Consider the following 18,269-nt stretch of genomic DNA (forward strand, 5'->3'; position numbering starts at 1 on the left):
TGTACGTCCTTTCCCTCCTCACGGGTCTGCGAAGGACAGTGAGTAGGATATCATTCTTCTATTCCCACAAAAGAAAAAAGACAGCTGCAAAACACAAAAATCACCTTGAGGACCCTTTTAGCACAGGACCTGTCCTGGCCCCCCAGACATTCAAACCCTAGCTGCTGAGTGGGCTCCACAGACTCAGGAAGACAGAGTTGGCTAAAACCAGCCGAGATGAAGATGCTTTAAGTCAAGCACGTTTAGGAACCACGTGTATTTAAAAAAACAAAACAAAAACGGTAAAATATTTAAAAGTAAATTTGACTAGCAAAATTCTAATTGTATACAAAAACTCTTCTTTTAATTTTAAAATATACGTTTATCAGGACTTCCCTGGTGGTCCAGTGGGTGAGACTTGGCGCTCCCAACGCAGGGGGCCCAGGTTTGATCCCTGGTCGGGGAACTAGATTCCACATACACGTCTCAACTCAGAAGCCCACATGCCGCAGCTAAGACACGGCACAGCCAAAATAAACGAATACTTAAAAAGTATACATCTATACATTTATCAATCATGTTTGACAAACACCCCAAGAGTCCTACAATACAATATAGGTTCTTAATCTCAGATATACAGAGGCTGCTAAATGTTAGGTTCTGCATCGACTTTAATCTTCCCAGTTCTCACACCCTGAGATGGAGGCCCTTCCTCGTGCCCCCCAAATCTCCACAGGGCCATGCGGCCCACTGTGGCCATTATGAGACACACGCTGTTTTGTGTTTTTTTTTTTTTTAAACCTAATCATATTAAAGCTAAAAAGTCACACAGACATTTTAATAGCTCAATAGCTACATGTGGCTTCCATATTATACAATGCAGGTTACAAAATATCTCCATCTCTGAAAAAAATTCTATTGTACAAGGCTGATCTAAAATACAGAAATTAAAAGCAAAGTCAAAAAAATTTTACCTGTGATGGGGAAATTTACCACTTCCAGAAGCCAAGGTTTTTCTGTTTTATGCCTACAGAGTACTCACTGCTGTACTCTAATAAACATGTCATTAAAAACAACAGAGTCAAAAGGTGGAGTTATTATAGACGTATAAACCATTCGGCAAATACCTGTTGCCGAATGGTTCGAATCGCATACGGACAACAGGAGATGGGTTCCCAAAAGGCTGCTCTGCTATTAGAACGAATCATTTACCCACTGACTCACAACATCATTCCCAACAATCTCGGAAGCTTTTCTTTTTTTAAGCTAACATTAGCTACATCTGTGAACACATGTTTAGACTAGAAGAGCTGCTGTTTTAAAGCTCTTCTTTCACAGCTGAAGTGTAGCACACTACTCAGAAGCTTAGCATTTCCCTGAATATGTCAAGTTTTAAATTGTGGGAAATGTGTGCGGTCAGTTCCCATATTTTAAGAAAATGTAAAGAGGACATGATGGTCCGTTACTGATTCAAAAAGCACATTTAAATGCCTTGCCAATCAGCGTCAGGCATCAAGATGCTCCCTGCTCTGAGTCCATGGATTCCCGGGAAAAGCTCCCTGCCCCCTTCCCTTCCCATCCCTCTGGCTCTACAGCAGCCACCCCCAGACCCACACCCCAGCAGTGGGGAAGCAAGCTCAGGCCTTCCCAGTAACCCTCCTAGGCGTTCTCGGGAAAACCACCCAGAAGTGAAGGCCTTGCTAAGTGGTTTCACAGGCCACCGTCCCCGCATCTGCCTGTGCATCACCTTGGCTGGGGGCATTCCCCTAAACCGCCTGAGTCTCAGGCTTACATGTGGACTGGTGGACACTTTCAGGAGGCCTAACTCAGTCAGGTTCAAGAACTAACCCTGCCCACGTAAACAGCCCAATGGGCGCACCCTCTACTTCCAACCTGTGCTGCTTGGGGAGAGGAAGAGACAGGGTCTCCCAACTCTGCAGCCACAACTGAAGGGACCGTGTGAAGCAGCGCTGCGGTCCATCACCATGAGCCAGAGCGGCAGTGCTGGCCAGAGGAGCCTCTCCGAGGAGGTGACACTCGCGCTGAGACCTAAAGGATCAAGGACTCAGTACCGAAAACAGCAAAAGGAAGGAGACGTCAGGTGGACACAAAGGTGGGCGAGTCTGGAGGTTAGAAAGGCTGGGGTAGAGATATTAAATTTGAACGTCTTCAAAACTATCAGCAAACAGCATTTATAACAGACAAGAACAGATGGGAACAGCCACAATCACCTAAAGAGAGCCCAAGAACAGAGAAGATCCTGGACTCAAGATGGAGAAACACCAGACACCTGAAGGCGTGCAGGGCAGGCAAAAGAGGAACCTCGGAAGGAAACTAAGAAGGACAAACAGAACAGTAGGAGGAGAACCAGGAACTAAGAGAAGAGTGTGTTTCAAAGAAGTGGTGGTCAAGTGAGTTGAATGCCAAGAGGCAGAATATGTTGAAAACAGAAGAAAGTAACCATTTCAGAGAGCTTTATTTTCACTTTGCAAACAGAAGCAGAGGCACTTACAGACAAGGAGACTGGAAATGAGACGGGCAGAGGCTCCTGCACGGCTTCTCCACACTCTGACCCCACACGGACCCAGAGAGCCCAGCTCCACTCCTCAGCTTCGGTTCCGTGAGGCATCCGGAATCCTGATAAGACACTTACCTTTACCACCTAAGTTTTCTCTAATGGTTTCTTCAAACTGCAACTGAGACTTCTTTTGACAAGCTCAGCCATGAAGGGAAGGTGAAGACGTGAGAGACGGGAAGCTGGGAACGCAAGGAGAACAGGGCCCGGGAGGAAGCTCTAGGAATTGCACTGGGTTGAAAAGTGTACCCTGAATATCCTTGTCCACCTGGAACGTGTACATGTGACTTTATTTGGAAAAAAGGTCTTTGCAGGTATAATTAGTTTTAACTCAAAATGAGGCCATCCTAGATCAGGCCCTCACCCAGTGACTGGTGCTTTTATAGGAGCAGAGACAGACACAGAGAGAAGGCAAGGAGAACAGGGGGACACTGCACCACAAGCCACCACCCGAAGCAGAAAGAGGCATCAGCGGGCGCTGCCCTGCCCACACCTGGGTCTCCCCTCCAGCCTCCAGGACGACGAGAACAAACGTCTGCTGTTTTAGCCGCTCCGTTTGTGGCAACTTGTTACTGCAGCCCCAGGAAACCAACAGAGTAACATTTCAGAGCCAAAAAGCAGCCCTAAACACTTTCAGCGAGACAACCACCACAAAGACAGAAATAAAGAGCAGGGGCCGGCGTGGAGAAGCACGTGAGGGAAGGAGGAAGGCAAAGGAGGCAAAGGTCACGGGCAGGGGCGGTAGCGGAAGCCAACGTGCCAGCGCTCGCGACGCACGAAGCACGGGGGTAAGTGTTCCATTTAAACCATCTCGTGTCATCCTCACCACCAGCCCAGGAGGTGGGAAAACTGGGAGAAGAGTCAAACTTGCCCACGGCCTCAAAGCTCACACTGCAGAGCCAGGCTGTCCAGCACGTGGGCACAGAAAAGCCACGGAGGAAGGAACTCCACTGACTGCCATGTAGTTACCAGTCATGTTTTCAAAGACGACCTTCAGAAATACATATAATATACAAAAAAGCAGAACAAGCAGAATTTAAAAATCTACAACCTGATCTCCACTCCCCCCCTCATTTTTATAATCCTAATTTTGTACAATAAGCAGTTAAACACTTTCATTATTAAAATACGAAGGTTAAAGACAAAAACTGGAGACAATAAAATGGACTTACTGAAAAGGACACCTTTATAAAAACAACAGTGGTAGCTCAGGGGGAAGAAGAACAAGGCCCTCAAAGAATAAGGACAGGACAGATGGAGGAACTGACGCCGTGCAGACACATCGCCTGTCCAGGGAGTTTAAAGTGAGAAGAGAAGAAGAGCGGCTAAAAAAGATACCAAGATTAACTGGGGGAATCAAGTTATATGACTTATTAGCCACGTCTGAAGGAAGAATAGAAGGAGCCCCTGAAGAAGAATCTAAAGATTTCTATTAGTGAGTATGTCTCAAGTGGAAGAATCTTCCCTTCAGTAATACATGAAGGAGGCAGATGCAGAACAGAAGCCCTCTGAGATGAAAGAGCAGGGGAGCAGAGCTCACGCTAGATGGTCCATGGTATAATAATTAAGTGCACAGGCTCTGGAGGCAAATGTCTGACATTCAAACATGGGGTCCACAGATCCTGGCTGCGACTCTGTCCAATTACCTAATCTCCCTGTAGACTTAGCCATCTGTGCAATGGGGCTACTCACAGGGCCCGGCTCAGAGCCGATGAGAGGATCAAGCAGGAATACCATCAAGCTCCTAGCACGGTGCCTAGCTAGCACAGCAGGCACCTGACAACCATGAGCTAACAGCACCGGGGTCACCTGCAAAATGCAAGTTCATCTATTGCCAAGGGAACTGCAGGTGGAGGATGGAAGGGCCATGATTTAAGGAATTTATTTCAACAGGGTAATCTTCAAGTACCTCTCCCAACATACTTTATATATAGAAACATCTACGCCAAGTGGAGATTTCAGTTCCTAGCTTGGTCCTGTCTTGCAGCTTCATCTGCCCAGATTATCTGCCTGGTTCATCCCCTCACCTCCTCTTGCTCTCAAGTTCAAATGTTTCCACCACCCTTTTAAAATGAAATCCCAGGATTTCCCTGGTGATGCAGTGGTTAAGAATCCAATCCGCCTGCCAGTGCAGGAGACACAGGTTCAATCCCTGGTCCGGGCAGATCCCACATGCTGTGGAGCAACTAGGCCTGTGTGCCACAACTACTGAGCCTGCGCTCTAGAGCCCTCAAGCCACAACTACTGAGCCAGTATGCTGCAACTACTGAAGCCTGAGTGCCTAGAGCCCATGCTCCGCAACAAGAGAAGCCATTGCAATGAGAAGCCTGTGCACTGCAATGAAGAGTGGCTCCCGCTTACCACAACTACAGGAAGCCTGCGCACAGCAACGAAGACCCAATGCAGCCAAAAAAATAAATGAAATAAAATAAAACCGAGGCGGAAAAGGGGCTTCCCTGGCGGTCTAGCGCTTAAGACTCTGCTTCCACTGCAGGGGGCACAGGTTTGATCCTGGTCAGGTAACTAAGATCCTACATGCCTCGCAGCACAGCCACCAAAAAAAAAAAAAAAATCAAAGCAGAACAGAGGCCTCCCTCAACCCCACACGCCTCTCCACCCCTTCCCTTCAGCGCCTCCTCACAACCCAGTGCCACTCACCAGCCCTGGGGAGTCCGGATGGCTGAATCCCAGCCAAACCTGCTTCTGTGACCATTCCCTCCCCTCTCAAGAGACGGGTGCTGACACTGCTCTGATGTTCTTACAACTTCTGCCCACTCCTATGAGCTTCTTCTCCTCTGCCCAGTCCTCAACACCCAAGCTACACCAATGGGTCTTCGACCTTTAGAGAATCTCCGGGTGGTTCTTCTCCCCACGAAAAGGCACAATCCTACATCTGTAACGACACACCAGGACAGGGTATCTGTCTCCAGCAGAGGACCTCTCTGGTTCCTGCAGGCACTTGGGGCCAAGGCCCTTGAGGTGCCCCCACCAGTTTAACCACTGCAATGCTCTCCAAGTCACTGCTGCTCAGAGGCCTGGTCTCAGGCTCCCTTCACAGCCTTAGTTACTGAGGATCCCAGGAGCTTTTGTTTATGTGGGTTACATCAGTGGATATTTACTACACTAGACACTAAAGCAAAGACTTAAAAAAATCTTTAATAAGCCTATTACATGTTACCAGAAGTAATATTTTTAGAAAAAAATAGCTAGAGGGACTTCCCCGGTGGCCCAGTGGCTAAGACTTAGCGCTCCCAATGCAGGGGGCCTGGACTTGATCCCTGGTTAGGGAACTTGACCTCACAAGCTGCAACTAAGAGTTCGCGTGCCACAACTAAGACCCGGCGCAGCCAAACAAATAAATATTAAAAAAAAAAAAAAAAAAACCTAGAAAAATAATTTGGCGAGAAGAGCAGCACTAGCAGAGGTTCCAGCGCACCTCAGGAATGTCTGCCGCGGCTGCAGAGAGCTGGGGTCTCACATCTGCTTCTGCACGCAAGCTGCTGCAATGTTTTGTTTCGGTTTCAGGAGATGAGGAAAACTCAGCCTCACGCAGACAGCGAAAAGGGAGGAGTGCTGTACCAGCCTCTTCAAAGAGACACAGACAGCCTTCTTTGATACTACATCAAAACTTGACAAGTGGTAAGTTTCTTAAAGGATAGTTCATTCTGATGTGGAATCTGAAACTATGTGGATTAACTTTCCACGCTGTTACATGGAACACCAGGGGCTTCGCTCCCTCTTGGCTTTGGCTGGACCGTCCACCCATCTGTGGGTTAGGAGCATCGAGCACGGGCCGCTTGGAAAACATCAGCCCACTAAGTTAAGCAGATCTTCCACATGTTGACACATTTTATTATATAACATTAAAAAAAAGAAGCATTTCGTTAGCATCACCATTCATCTTGCAAGAAAAGTCTTTCAGTACCGGGAAGCTGTCAAGCTCATGGTAACAGAATCAAGTTTTCCAAAATTCAAACTTCCATTTGAAAGCCCAAATTTTGTCACTGCCAACGATACTGTCAGTTATTTTCCTTGAAGTACCTGGTTCACTCCGTTCGTTTTTAAGAAAATATCTGCCAAACTCCCCTGTCTAAACAGCCATCATTTTCTGTCAGCTGTTCTTTCAACTCAAGCAGTCACACAGTTGCTTGTCCAGGAGACGGCTCTTACACGTTAGGACACATGAGTGCTTTAGGCCGACTTCCCATTTTGTCACACGGATCAGTAAAAAGATGGGTACTCGAGTTGAAGCTTAACAAAATTTATTTTTATTGCTCCATCAAGGATATCAGATTAAACTGGATTTCTCTTCTAAACCACAAGTTCACAGTGGTGAAGAGTACTATGACTACAATAACCGTGGTAACCGGCTTGGTGCCACGGCCTTGATTTGTGCTACAGAACCAGCAGTGTCACCCGCCACTGCTTTTGTGCCACCAGTAGGAATTCCAACACAGTGAAAGTCAAATGACATCTTAATATAATCATGACAATAGCTTGGACCTAATGAGCCCCAGAGTCCACAGACCGTGCTCTTGAGACGCCTCACTCTAAGGGATGGTGACACCCAAGACTTCAACCTCTAAATACTAAAGAACTCATCCAGACCGCTCCTCCAGAGCTCCACATTCGCACGTACAAAATGTCAACAATTCGACAGACACTTCAGTGTTTCAGAGACTCCTAATACTGCAGTGAACCAAAGTGCCTGTCTCCATGGAGCTTAGAACTAGTGGGCAGATCAACATAAAGGCTAGGGAGGCACTTCCCTTGTGATCCAGTAGCTAGGACTGCACACTCCCAACGCAGAGGGCCCAGGTTCAATCCCTGGTCAGGGAACTAGATCCCATATGCTGCAACTAAGAGTCTGCATGCCACAACTGAAGATCCTGCAAGGAAGATCCCACACGTGGCAACAAAGGTCCCTTGTGCTGAAACTAAGACCCGGTGCAGCCAAAATAAGTAAATAAATATTTTAAAATGAATAAGTAAAACAACAAAGGCCAGGGAGACAGAGCAAAGGAAGACGGAGATAAATGAAAGCAGAGAATACCCTCTAAGGAGGGGATGTCGGAACAAAGACCAGAAAGAAAGGAGTGGATGGTACGAACAAACATGCAGGAGACAAGCTCTGCAAGGAGGAGTAGAAAGTGTAAGGGCTGGTGTGTTCTCATGCAGAATGTGGGAACACCTCGGGGGTCCTCAAACCCATCGTGCAAAGACTCCCTCACTGAGGCTTCCCTGGTGGTGCAGTGGTTGAGAATCCGTCCGCCAACTCAGGGGACGGGGGTTCGATCCCTGGTCCGGGAAAATCCCACATGCCGAGGAGCAACTAAGCCCGTGAGCCACAACTACTGAGCCTGCCTTCTAGAGCCTGTGAGCCACAACTACTGAGTCCACGCACTGCAACTACTGAAGCCTGGAGCCCGTGCTCCGCCACAAGAGAAGCCACGGCAATGAAAAGCCCGTGCACTGCAACAAGGACCCAACACAGCCAAATAAATAAAATAAAATTTTAAAAAACAGACATAAAATTATTCAAAAACAAACACACACGGATATCGCCAAGGAGTTCTGCCTTCCCCCTGTGAAACTGCACTGCTCCATGCTGGCCAAAGATGCCATCAAGGCAGCCTCGGCTGATTACAAACAAATAAGAACCCAACAAAGGAGAGGCCAAGAAGAAAGGAGCCCTCGGGGAAGCCTCCCGCAGGTCACACAGGCTGCTTCCCACTCCCCACCCCCTGCCACTGGCAGGCACATACACACAGGTGTTCAGAAGCCCTCACACTAAAGTAAAAGAGCTATGAGATCCACACAACATTTGCTATTCACACTGCGACTCTAACACAAGCAAGATACACAGTCTACTTATTAAATTGTTCTGCATCCTGTGTTTTCTTTCAGTTTACATTTACTGCCTTAACCCAGTCCATATCTATTTTGAATTGGGTATATGGCCCCCAAACTGAAATCAACAGTGAAGTCTCAGGCTTCCCTGGCAGCGCAGTGGTTAGGAATCCGCCTGCCAATGCAGGGGACACAGGTTCGAGCCCTGGTCCCGCAAGATTCCACATGCCAAGGAGCAACTAAACCCATCCCACAAACACTGAACCTACACTCTAGAGCCCACGAGCCACAACTACTGAGCCCGTGTGCCACAACAACTGAAGCCTGCGTGCCTAGAGCCTGTGCTCTGCAACGAGAAGCCACCACAATGAGAAGCCCACACACCACAACAAAGAGTAGCTCCAGCTCATTGCACTAGAGAAAATCTACAATACATAAACTTATTTAAAAAAAAAAAAGTGAACTCTCACGTTTGGGTAGTCATGAAGTGCACAACTATCTAATTTTCCTCAATGTATTTTGGAAAAGATTACCAGCAGAATGCCTTGGCAAGATTATTTGATAGAAACAAGTATTGTACATAAAAGAGATCTGCATATGTATAATAAAGGAATGTAAGACACCCTCCCAAAACAAAACAGTTTCCCTAGGAAGCCATCACTAAACTCTAGAATAGGTTAGCTGCCCCCTGTGAGCCACTGCCCTTGTTTTGCATCTTTGTGCCTAGTGAAGTGCCTGTCAGGCTCCCTGTTAAACTACAACATAAGGCCCAGGGCCACACCCATTCTACAATTTGTAGACTCAGCACCTAGCAGAGAAGGTGCTGAATAAGCATTTGTTAAACAAATTTCCAATTATAACACTTTTAAAATACTAGTACTAAAAAAAAAAAAAAACTAGTACTTTTGAAAATTATGAAAAATATTTCGGTCAGTAGTTGGTAAATTAAGGGATGCCAAAAAATGTTTTGTGAAATCCAAAATAATTCGGCATCATAAAGGGAGGTGGGAGTGAGGTCTTTAAAAAATAAAACAATCATTTTACCAGTTTCAAAATAAATTACAGGATCAAAATTATCCTATAAAGACAAAGAAAGCCCTCTGAACAAAACAAAAACAGACTCAGAGGTATTCATGAGACTCACAGGTAACTGGCGGTAGCCAGAAAGGGGCAGGGGGGCAAAACAGACCAAGGGGATTAAAAGGTGCAAACCTCCAGTTATATACCAAATACGCTGCAGGGATGTAACACACAGCATAAGAAAGACGGTCAATAGGAGAACTCCCCGACGGTCCAGCAGTTAAGACTCCATGCGTCCAATGCAGAGTTTGATCTCTAGTCGGGGAACGAAGATCCCGCAGGCCTCCCAGCGCGGGTGGGGGGAAATGTGGTGGGGGGGGGGGGAATGTGGTCAATAATATTATAACTTTGAATGGGGACGGATTACTAGACATACCACAGTGATTATCTCATAACGCATGCAAATACCAAAGCACTATTGTAGGGCTTCCCTGGTGGCACAGTGGTTGGGAACCCGCCTGCCAGTGCAGGGGATGTGGGTTCCATCCCTGGTCTGGGAGGACCCCACATGCCACGGGGCAACTGGGCCCATGCACCACAGCTGCTGAGCCTGAGCTCTAGAGGCCACGAGCCACAACTACTGAGCCCCAGTGCCACAATTACTGAAGCCCTCGTGCCTAGAGCCCTTGCTCTGCAACAACAGAAGACACGGCAATGAGAAGCCCACTCTCCACAACTACAGAAAGCCCGCTCCCAGAATCGGAGAGCCAATGCAGCCAATAAATAAAAATTAAAATAAATAAAAGTAAATAAATTTTTTAAAAAACACTACTGTAGTACACCTGAGACCAACAAAATATTGTACATCAGCTATATTTTAATTTAAAAAAAAAGGCTTTTTGAAAAATGAATGTCAGAGATGACTTGGGAGAAAATAAGGCAGTAAATTAAAGTCACAGGGATTTGCAAAGACAGCTGATACATGTTTCACAACCTAAATTAATATTCCTCTGGAACCAATAGGAAGAAAGAAAAATAAAATCTCTCAGTAAACTGCCTTCTTATATAATCTACCATTATCATAATTAAAAAGATTGTTATAGGGACTTCCCTGGTGGTCCAGCGGTTAAGACTCCTGAAGACTCAGGGTTCAATCCCTGGTCAGGAACCAAGAACCTGCATGCCGTGTGTACAAAAAAAAAAACTGTTCCAAAGCAAAGCAGCTAGCAACAGAAAGGATGATCCTCACACTGAGTACTGCAGGCCGGGGCCGGGCGCAGTTCCAAGTGCTTCACACATGCTAACTCACTCAATCCAAACAACTGCCCTAGGAAGGAGGTTCTAGTGTGTGCCTGTTTTTTATACACATGAGGAAACAGACACAGAGAAGTCAAAAACGACATCCAAACCAGCAAGTTAAGAAATTAGAGACCTTCTTCCCTCCCCCCCCGAAATTCAGGAATTAAAGTTTCTACGACAATTTTTTTGGGAAACTTATTGTAAAAGCTTTAACACTCTCGTCTGATTAGAAAGTGTCCAAAATTTTTTAAAGCCTTACCAACTACAACACTTGGACAGGTAGTCAAGAGAATCTGTAACCTGCATCAGGAATATATTTCACAATTGCCACAGGACTGCGGCAGAAGACACGGAGACATGTATAAAGACACAATTACGGTATGCTAACTCATATACATGGAATCTTAAGAAATGGTACTGATGAACCCAGTGAGAGGGCAAGAGTGGAGATACAGATGCAGAGAATGGACTTGAAGACTAGGGGCTGGGGTCAGGGGCGAAGGGGAAGCTGGGATGAAGTGAGAGAGTAGCATAGACATATATACACTACCAACTGTAAAATAAATAGCTAGTGGGAAGTTGCTGTATAACAAAGGGAGATCAACTTGCTGATGGGTGATGCCTTAGAGGGCCGGGGGTGTTGTGGGAGGGAGGGGATGTGGGGATATGTGTATAAATACAGCTGATTCACTTTGATGCACCTCAAAAACTGGTACAAGAGTGTAAAGCAAATACATTCCAATAAAGAGCTTAAAAAAATTTAAAAAAAAAGACACAATTATCCACAAGTAAACAAGAATATATTTAACCAATCCCCTTCGTATTCTAGTCCTGACAGGTTAAAGAATAAATAGGCTTTCCCTCCTTGATAAAATGCATTATTAAGACTGGAGCAGGAATTTCCTGGCGGTCCAGTGGTTAGGACTCAGCTTCCACAAGCCAAAAAAACACCTGGGGAAACTATTAAATCATAACCTTTTATCAATGGCAATATGGATATATGGATTCAACTGAATAATCTCTTCAGAATTATTATTTTAGATAATTCTGACTTGGTCTTTCAATCAATCAGTTTTTAGAAATGGTTTTTTTCCAAGAATTTTAACTTAGTAAGTCAAATAAGTGAACACTCAAGTCTCTAAAAGAAAGCAACACTGCTGTGTGCAACCAGAAGCTTTCCCATCACTGGAAGGCAGCAGCAATTCCCATCGACTACCGTGGCACCTACTGGCAGGCACTGCCACAAGAACAAGAGGGCTAGAAGGTTTTTAAAAGCTTTTAGCATTCTTCTAATCCACTGACCAATTCAAATGTCTGTAGACTGCCTGTATTTCTTAAATGAGAGTTCTGGAACAAAACTCACAGCTCCAAAAAGAAGTGGGACTCCATTCTTTTTCCAGAAGAGTCAGTGTGCTGCTGCATTACAACACACAGCCACACTCTCCACACGTGTGGTCCAGTAATGGTACGTGTTCAGTTTTGTAAATTATTTCTCTGATCTCAGTTTAAATTTAAATTTGTTCTCTCTCATTCTGTGTTCACTAAACCACTCACTCAACTGAACTGCCTGCTTCATAAATTCTCTAACCACTCTTATCTACAGATGCAAACCTGAGATCAGAATTTACACCAGGGTTAAAAAATCCTAAAGCTTTTTGCTCAGTGTCATGCTAAATAAGGATTTTTAAATAATACGGCAGACCATATGGTCAAGCCCAGATAATGAAATTGAGAATATCTATTACCAATCCACTAATGCCAAAGTCTGCAGACGGTAAGAACTTAATCCCATTTAGAAACCGCCATGAGCCAAATCTTTTGGGCAGAGAAAAAAACAATCCAATGAAGAAACTATAATAAACGCCAGCACCGCAGGTCTAAAATAAAATCAGTGTTATTTACTAAAGTACTAGCTAAAAAGGCAAGCGACGGTAGGTAAGCCTACAGCTGTCCTAAAGACCCTTCTCAAAGCTATTTGTAGAAATACAACTTTTCCAATCAAACGAGGATGACAGAAAAGTTTAGCAAAATAAAAGGTAAGAGAACAAAACTTTGAGAAATAAATTAACTCCTCATAAAATCAGTGCACTTCTTATGTGGTCAATATAAGACCTAGGTGATCCAAGCCTTGACATGAAAGCCACTAAGCATGGAAAAGATCTGACAGCCTTTTGCAGTCTTTCACATCTCTTCTGAGATTAAAATGAAATCTGAGCAAATTTACTTCAACTCCCCCCAAAACAGAAGTCAGTCAAAACATCAAAGAGAAATCTTTATTAAAGTATCATTAAAGGACTTTCTGCTCAGTACTTGCCTGATGATAGAAATACAGCTCTGTCGTGGACTCAAATATCACACAAGAGGATAGTTTTTGTCTGCTGGGTGTGTTCGCTTAAGACAGTGCCAACTCTGAATCAAAACTGCATAGTTGAACAGTATTCTCTATAAGCATACTCTTGACCCACTTCTGCAGAAGACTAGAGGCAGCCCTAACACTGGCCCCCAAGCAGGGAGAACTGGGAGTGAGCCACAGGCACGACCATCAAATTCAGCTTTGCTTTCCTCAACTCTCACCTTCTAAGAAAAATGTGTAGCACTTACAACGCCTGGGAAACCAGAGGCGTGTAACAGAGGGAGTCCCGGGAGGAGAGGGAGGCCCCACCGTCCAGCCCCACAGCAGCCGGAAGTCTTTCCCCACAGGATCCTGCCAGGTGGGCCTCTGACCCTTCCAGCTGCACTCCACTTCCGACAGCTCCGTCACAAAGTTAAATCGAGCCAAAAGCTGCCACCCAGTTCTGCCGTCTGCAGGTTCTAAGAGCTGCTTCCATGTTGGTGGCACCAGCCCCGTCCGCAGCCACACGTCCATATTAGTAAGAACGCAAAAAAGGAACTGCCTGTTCGCTTTCTTTTTGCAATATGTACCTTCCGGAAAAATCCAGAACAGGCCCTATCTATCTTAATAGAACGCAAACTGAAACCTTTCTTTGAAATAAGAACCCCCTCCACCTCAAAAAGACTACGGCTTCAAATGAGAAAACAAAGAACTCAGGCAGACATCTTATCGATAACAATGCTCTTGAGACCTTATCCAGCATCTGGGGTTGAAGGCAACTTCTCACAAAGCTAACGCCTCCATTTATTTGCGAATCACGAAACATACCTACGTATTTCCTTAATAATCCCACAGACAACTGCTTAATCGTTAACTATTACCTGAAATCACTGCGTTACCAAACAGGTAGCAAAATAAAAACACCAAAAAAAGGCCTTGAAGACTCCCTAAGCCAAAACCACAGCTTCAGACGTCTACATGACTTACACATCAACTCACGGCTGTGCTCTTTAAGCGTACATGTCCACCAACTTCCCTTCCCAAAATAAACAGCTCTACGCCGCCGCTTTCCCTCGGCGAGTCTCACAACCCTCAGGAAAACGGCTGCACGAAGAGGCATCCAGCAGACAAAGCCCATACTAGCTGGCGGCGCTAACCAGGCAACCCAACGGACGCCAGACACGCTGCGACGCCGGCGGAGTCCAACATCCACTCGCAGGAGACCGGCGGGCCGATCCCCCCACGCCCGAGGGCGGCCCGGCGCCCCCCGCCCGCGCCCGCGCCCCGCCCCCGGGCAGCGCCCCCGGAGCCCCGCGGCGCGGGCGGCGGCCGACAAAGGCCGCGCGCCGGACGCGCCATCTTGCCGGGCCCACCGGGGGCCATTCATTCGGCGCGGGGCGCGGCCGCCGCCCGCAGGCTGCGCGCCCGCACCGGGGCCTCGGGCGGCCCGGCGGCGGCCGCGGGGCCGGGGCTCAGGCTCGCCGCCGGCTTCGTCCGCCCCGCGGCGCCGCTTCCTCATTTCCCGGCAGCGGCGCCGCCGGCCTCGCCGCGCGCCGCCGCAGGGCCGCCTTCCCCGCGGCGCGTCCTCCCGCGGCCAAGGACGGCGCCCCCCGCCCGCCCGCGCCCCTCCCGCGGGCGCCGCCCCGAACCCCGGCCCCGGCCCCGCCGCGGACCCCAGCACCCGGACCGCAGGCCCGCCCCGCACCCGGGCGCCCCGGACCCCGGCGCCCGGCCGCCGCCCGCGGGGTCCCCGCCGCCCCCGCCCCGCGGACCCCGCCCGGGCGCGGCAGGAAGACTCGGCCCGGCGGCCGGGTGGGGGTGGGGAGGGTGGGGGCGGGGCGGCCCGGGCGGGCGGGCGGCGGGGGGCGGCGGGGAGGGCCGGGGGCCGGGGGCCGGGGCCGGGCCCGGGGCCGCCGCGCTCACCTCGACGCCGCGTCCCGCCTGCCGCGCCCGCTCCCCGCCGCCTCGGCCGCCGCTCCGGGAGGTGGTCGCGCTCGGGCCGCTCCGCGGGCGCTGCGGGCAGGTGCGCCGGCGAGGCTCGGTCCGGTCGGTCCCGCGGCGGCTGCTCCGCTCCCGCGCCCGCACCCGCTCCCGCCGCCGCCGCCGCCGCCGCCGCCTCCGTCGCCTCCGTCCGCCCCTCAGACGCCTCCAGCCATCGGGATGGGCGCGGCGGCCCCTGCCCGCAGCCTCGGGAAACCCCACGGCCGCGTCACCGCGCACGCCGCGCGCGCACGCACCGCTCGGCCGCGTCCCCGCCGCGCGCGCGCTCCGTCCCGGCTCCGGCCCCGCGCGCGCCTCTTAAAGGGGCAGCGTCGCGCTCTCGGGGACCCGCTCCGGGAGCCTCCAAGCCTGGCCCGCCTCTCGCCCGGGCCCGGCTCCGCACCCCAGGGGCCGGCCCGCGGGGCCCTGCGCTGGCGTGGGTCTGCCTGCCGCCGACCCGCTCGGTTCCCAGCCAGGTGGCCGTGGGTAGAGGCCGCACTCCGGAGCTTGCCGGCGCGCCCGGGGCCGGCATCCGCCCTCCGCACCCCGCACATGCGCCCGGCACACATAGGTGCATACCCCAGCCCGGGCTGACCCACACCCACGCTGGACCAGGTCGGCCTCAGGGGCGCCTGGGTTCCGCCTGCCCCCAGAGTGGACGCCCTGCAGCCTCGGGTCAGGGCCCGTCCTCGGCGGTGCCCCGTGGGGGCTCGTGTGAGCTGGGCAGGTGCGGGCAGTGTGGCCTCCGTGGTCAAGGCCCTCCTAACAGGACACCTGAGCAGGGAGGTGTGTCGGGAAAGACAGATGGTCCACCCCGGCAAATGCGGCTGAGTTAGCCCGGCAGCTGAGAATCCAAGACCCCCTGGTGGGGCAGGGGAAGGAGGTGCAGATACCGGTCAGCTGTCAGCAGCCTGTAGTTTCCAGTGTCCTCCGAAACCTCCTGGATGTCCGTGAATGCAGCCCTCGGCCCACCAACTCCCACCTTTCTATCGGACCTCTGCCTCCCTAGTTCCAACAACGCCCCACCCCATCGACTTCTTCCCTGCCAGAGCTGCAGTCCCCAACCCTGTTCACCCCCCTCCAACCACCTCAGCCCCCTGCCCCCAGCCCTCCCTGGGCTGCCCTTTCCAGACCACATCTAGGACCCCTCCACCTCCAAGCCTGCACAGCTTGGCTAAAGCAGGCGGAACACACCTAGCAATGCAGTTGTCCCCTTAAACCTCAAGGGGCCCCGTCACCCCTCCCAGCCTCTTCTGCAGCTGCAGCGATTGTCTCTATGCTGTCTCTGTGTGTCTGTCTGTCTGGGAGGGCCCTGGACCCCAGCATGGAGCGCCTGCCTGCCTGCCCACTCTAGGGCTGCGCTCCCTGTCCTTCTCTGTGCCCCACCCTCACCCACTGGTCCTTCCTACACAAACATGTCCCCACCATCCTTAGAGCCCTTCCTCAGTCCTGGCATAAGAAGCGCCCCGCCCCAGTTCTGAACTCCACCCTTTTGTTTTCGGGGGAGCATGGTATTTAGAAGCCAGGATCCGGCTCGGGCTGTGCTTGCTGCTACCGGAGTATCATGGCTTCTAGTCCCAGTCAGCACGCAGACCTAAGGAACACATGCATGTACACCATACGTGTATGTGTACACGCACAGACCACCCCTCCACCACGTAACGCACCCCCCATGCTTATCACCACCCTGCCTGGGCACCGACGCAGCAGAGATGTGCACCCTGCTCGGCTGAGGTAGGACGGACTGTCAGCCATATCACTCCTCTGCTTAAAACCATCCACAGCACCCACGGCCCTGGTCCCTCCGCTCTGCCCTTCTCACTGCCCAGCGTCCGGCTCGCCTCTGCGCCTCAAACAGTCACCACATTCCCGACTCTGGCCTTTGTCCCTTGTGGCTCCATCTGCCCTGGAGGGTCTCCCCCACAACCTGCAGTCGCCTGTGTGGAGTGGCCTCCCCCGCCCGCCTCGGCTGCCCGGTGCTGCTCTGGCTCCTGTGACCTCACGTGGTCCACACACAGGCTGCCTGCCCCTTGCCCCGCTCCCCTGCAGGGGACCAGGTGGGACTCCCCGGCCCACTGCTCTGCCTGCCAAGAAGGGTGTGAGGTGCACAGTGGGGCCTTAAGGGGTGTTTATGAGCGGACAACGCTCTGTCCTGAGTGAGGCGACACGACTCAGAGTGAGGATGGGGCAGGGGGTGCAGGCGGGTGGGGAGAGTGGGGACAGAGTGGTCACGGTGTCCGGGACAAGGGCTGGGGGGACAAGACGCAGCACACTGCTCAAGAGGAGGTGAGAAAAAAAAAAATAGAATTCCCTGGCGGTCCCGTGGTCAGGACTCCGCGCTTTCCCTGCTGAGGGCCCAGGTTCGATCCTTGGTCAGGGGGGCTGAGATCCCACACGCCCTGGCACAGCCTTGGCAGGTGGGTCCCGAGGCCCCACACTCAGAGTCCGGCAAGGCAGATGCCATCCCAACCTCTGTGCCCACCCAAGTTCAGGACTTGAAAAGGAGAGATGAGGAGGGGGAGGAGGAAGAGGAGGAAAAAGAAAAGGGGGAGGAGAAAGGGAGGGTAGCAGGAGGGAGGAGGAAGGAAGAGGGGGAAGGCGGGAAAGGTGGGAGGGGGAGGCCGAGCAGAAGGAAGTGAGCAGTTGGGTGAGTGGTCTCTCTGAGGCCCACTCTGTGCCGCTGTGGGGATGGCAGGAGACCTGGGGGACCCTCACAACCCCCATCCTGTCATCCTAGGTCCCCACATGCCCACCTGAGGGCAGCAGGAGGGCAGGCAGGGCTGGCCGAGGGCTCCCCGTCCCACAGGCCACCATCAGCCTGAGCAGGCCTAGCCTCCGTCACATCAGGGCCACAGGGCAAGGCCGCACGCAAGGACACCACGCCAGTGCCTGCCCCAGCTGTCTGAGGTTCTGCGGTGCAGCCCTGTGGCCCCCGGCTAATCTGCAAGTCTGCAGGGTGTGGCAGGGCCTTCCCTGGAACCTGCCCTGTGGCCGGCCCGAATTGCTGTTTCTGTGTTTATGGACAGAGCCTGAGGGGCAAAGTTGAGGGGGGAGACAGTGGGGAGGGAACAGGGACGCTGGGCCCTCATTCCCAGTTTCCCTGCCCAGCCTAGGGCCTCGTCCCCATCTGGGGCTCCAGGCAGCAGGGCCCTTCGGCCTTGAACACACCTGCCCTGGGCCTTGGTCAGCGCTCAGGAACCCACAGGAGCTTCTGGCTTCCAGCTAGGGTCCTCG

At 51.2% G+C, this 18,269-nt stretch overlaps 1 protein-coding gene across 5 annotated transcripts in view; it reads right to left on the reverse strand.

Annotated features, from left to right (window-relative positions):
* Positions 1 to 15,192, reverse strand: part of GNB1 (G protein subunit beta 1) — a 78,525-nt gene extending 63,333 nt beyond the window's left edge. For 4 of the 5 annotated variants that reach the window (XM_057750155.1, XM_057750123.1, XM_057750145.1 and 1 more), the window contains exon 1: positions 14,979 to 15,191. The gene's annotated coding sequence lies outside the window, so the exon portion shown is untranslated. Of the gene's footprint in view, positions 1 to 14,978 lie in introns of all 5 variants that reach the window. The other variant, XM_057750130.1, reaches the window with a different exon arrangement.
* Positions 15,193 to 18,269: the final 3,077 nt, after the last annotated feature.

The sequence above is a fragment of the Hippopotamus amphibius genome, chromosome 1 (assembly GCF_030028045.1).
Source record: "Hippopotamus amphibius kiboko isolate mHipAmp2 chromosome 1, mHipAmp2.hap2, whole genome shotgun sequence".
Taxonomy (NCBI): Eukaryota; Metazoa; Chordata; class Mammalia; order Artiodactyla; family Hippopotamidae; genus Hippopotamus; species Hippopotamus amphibius.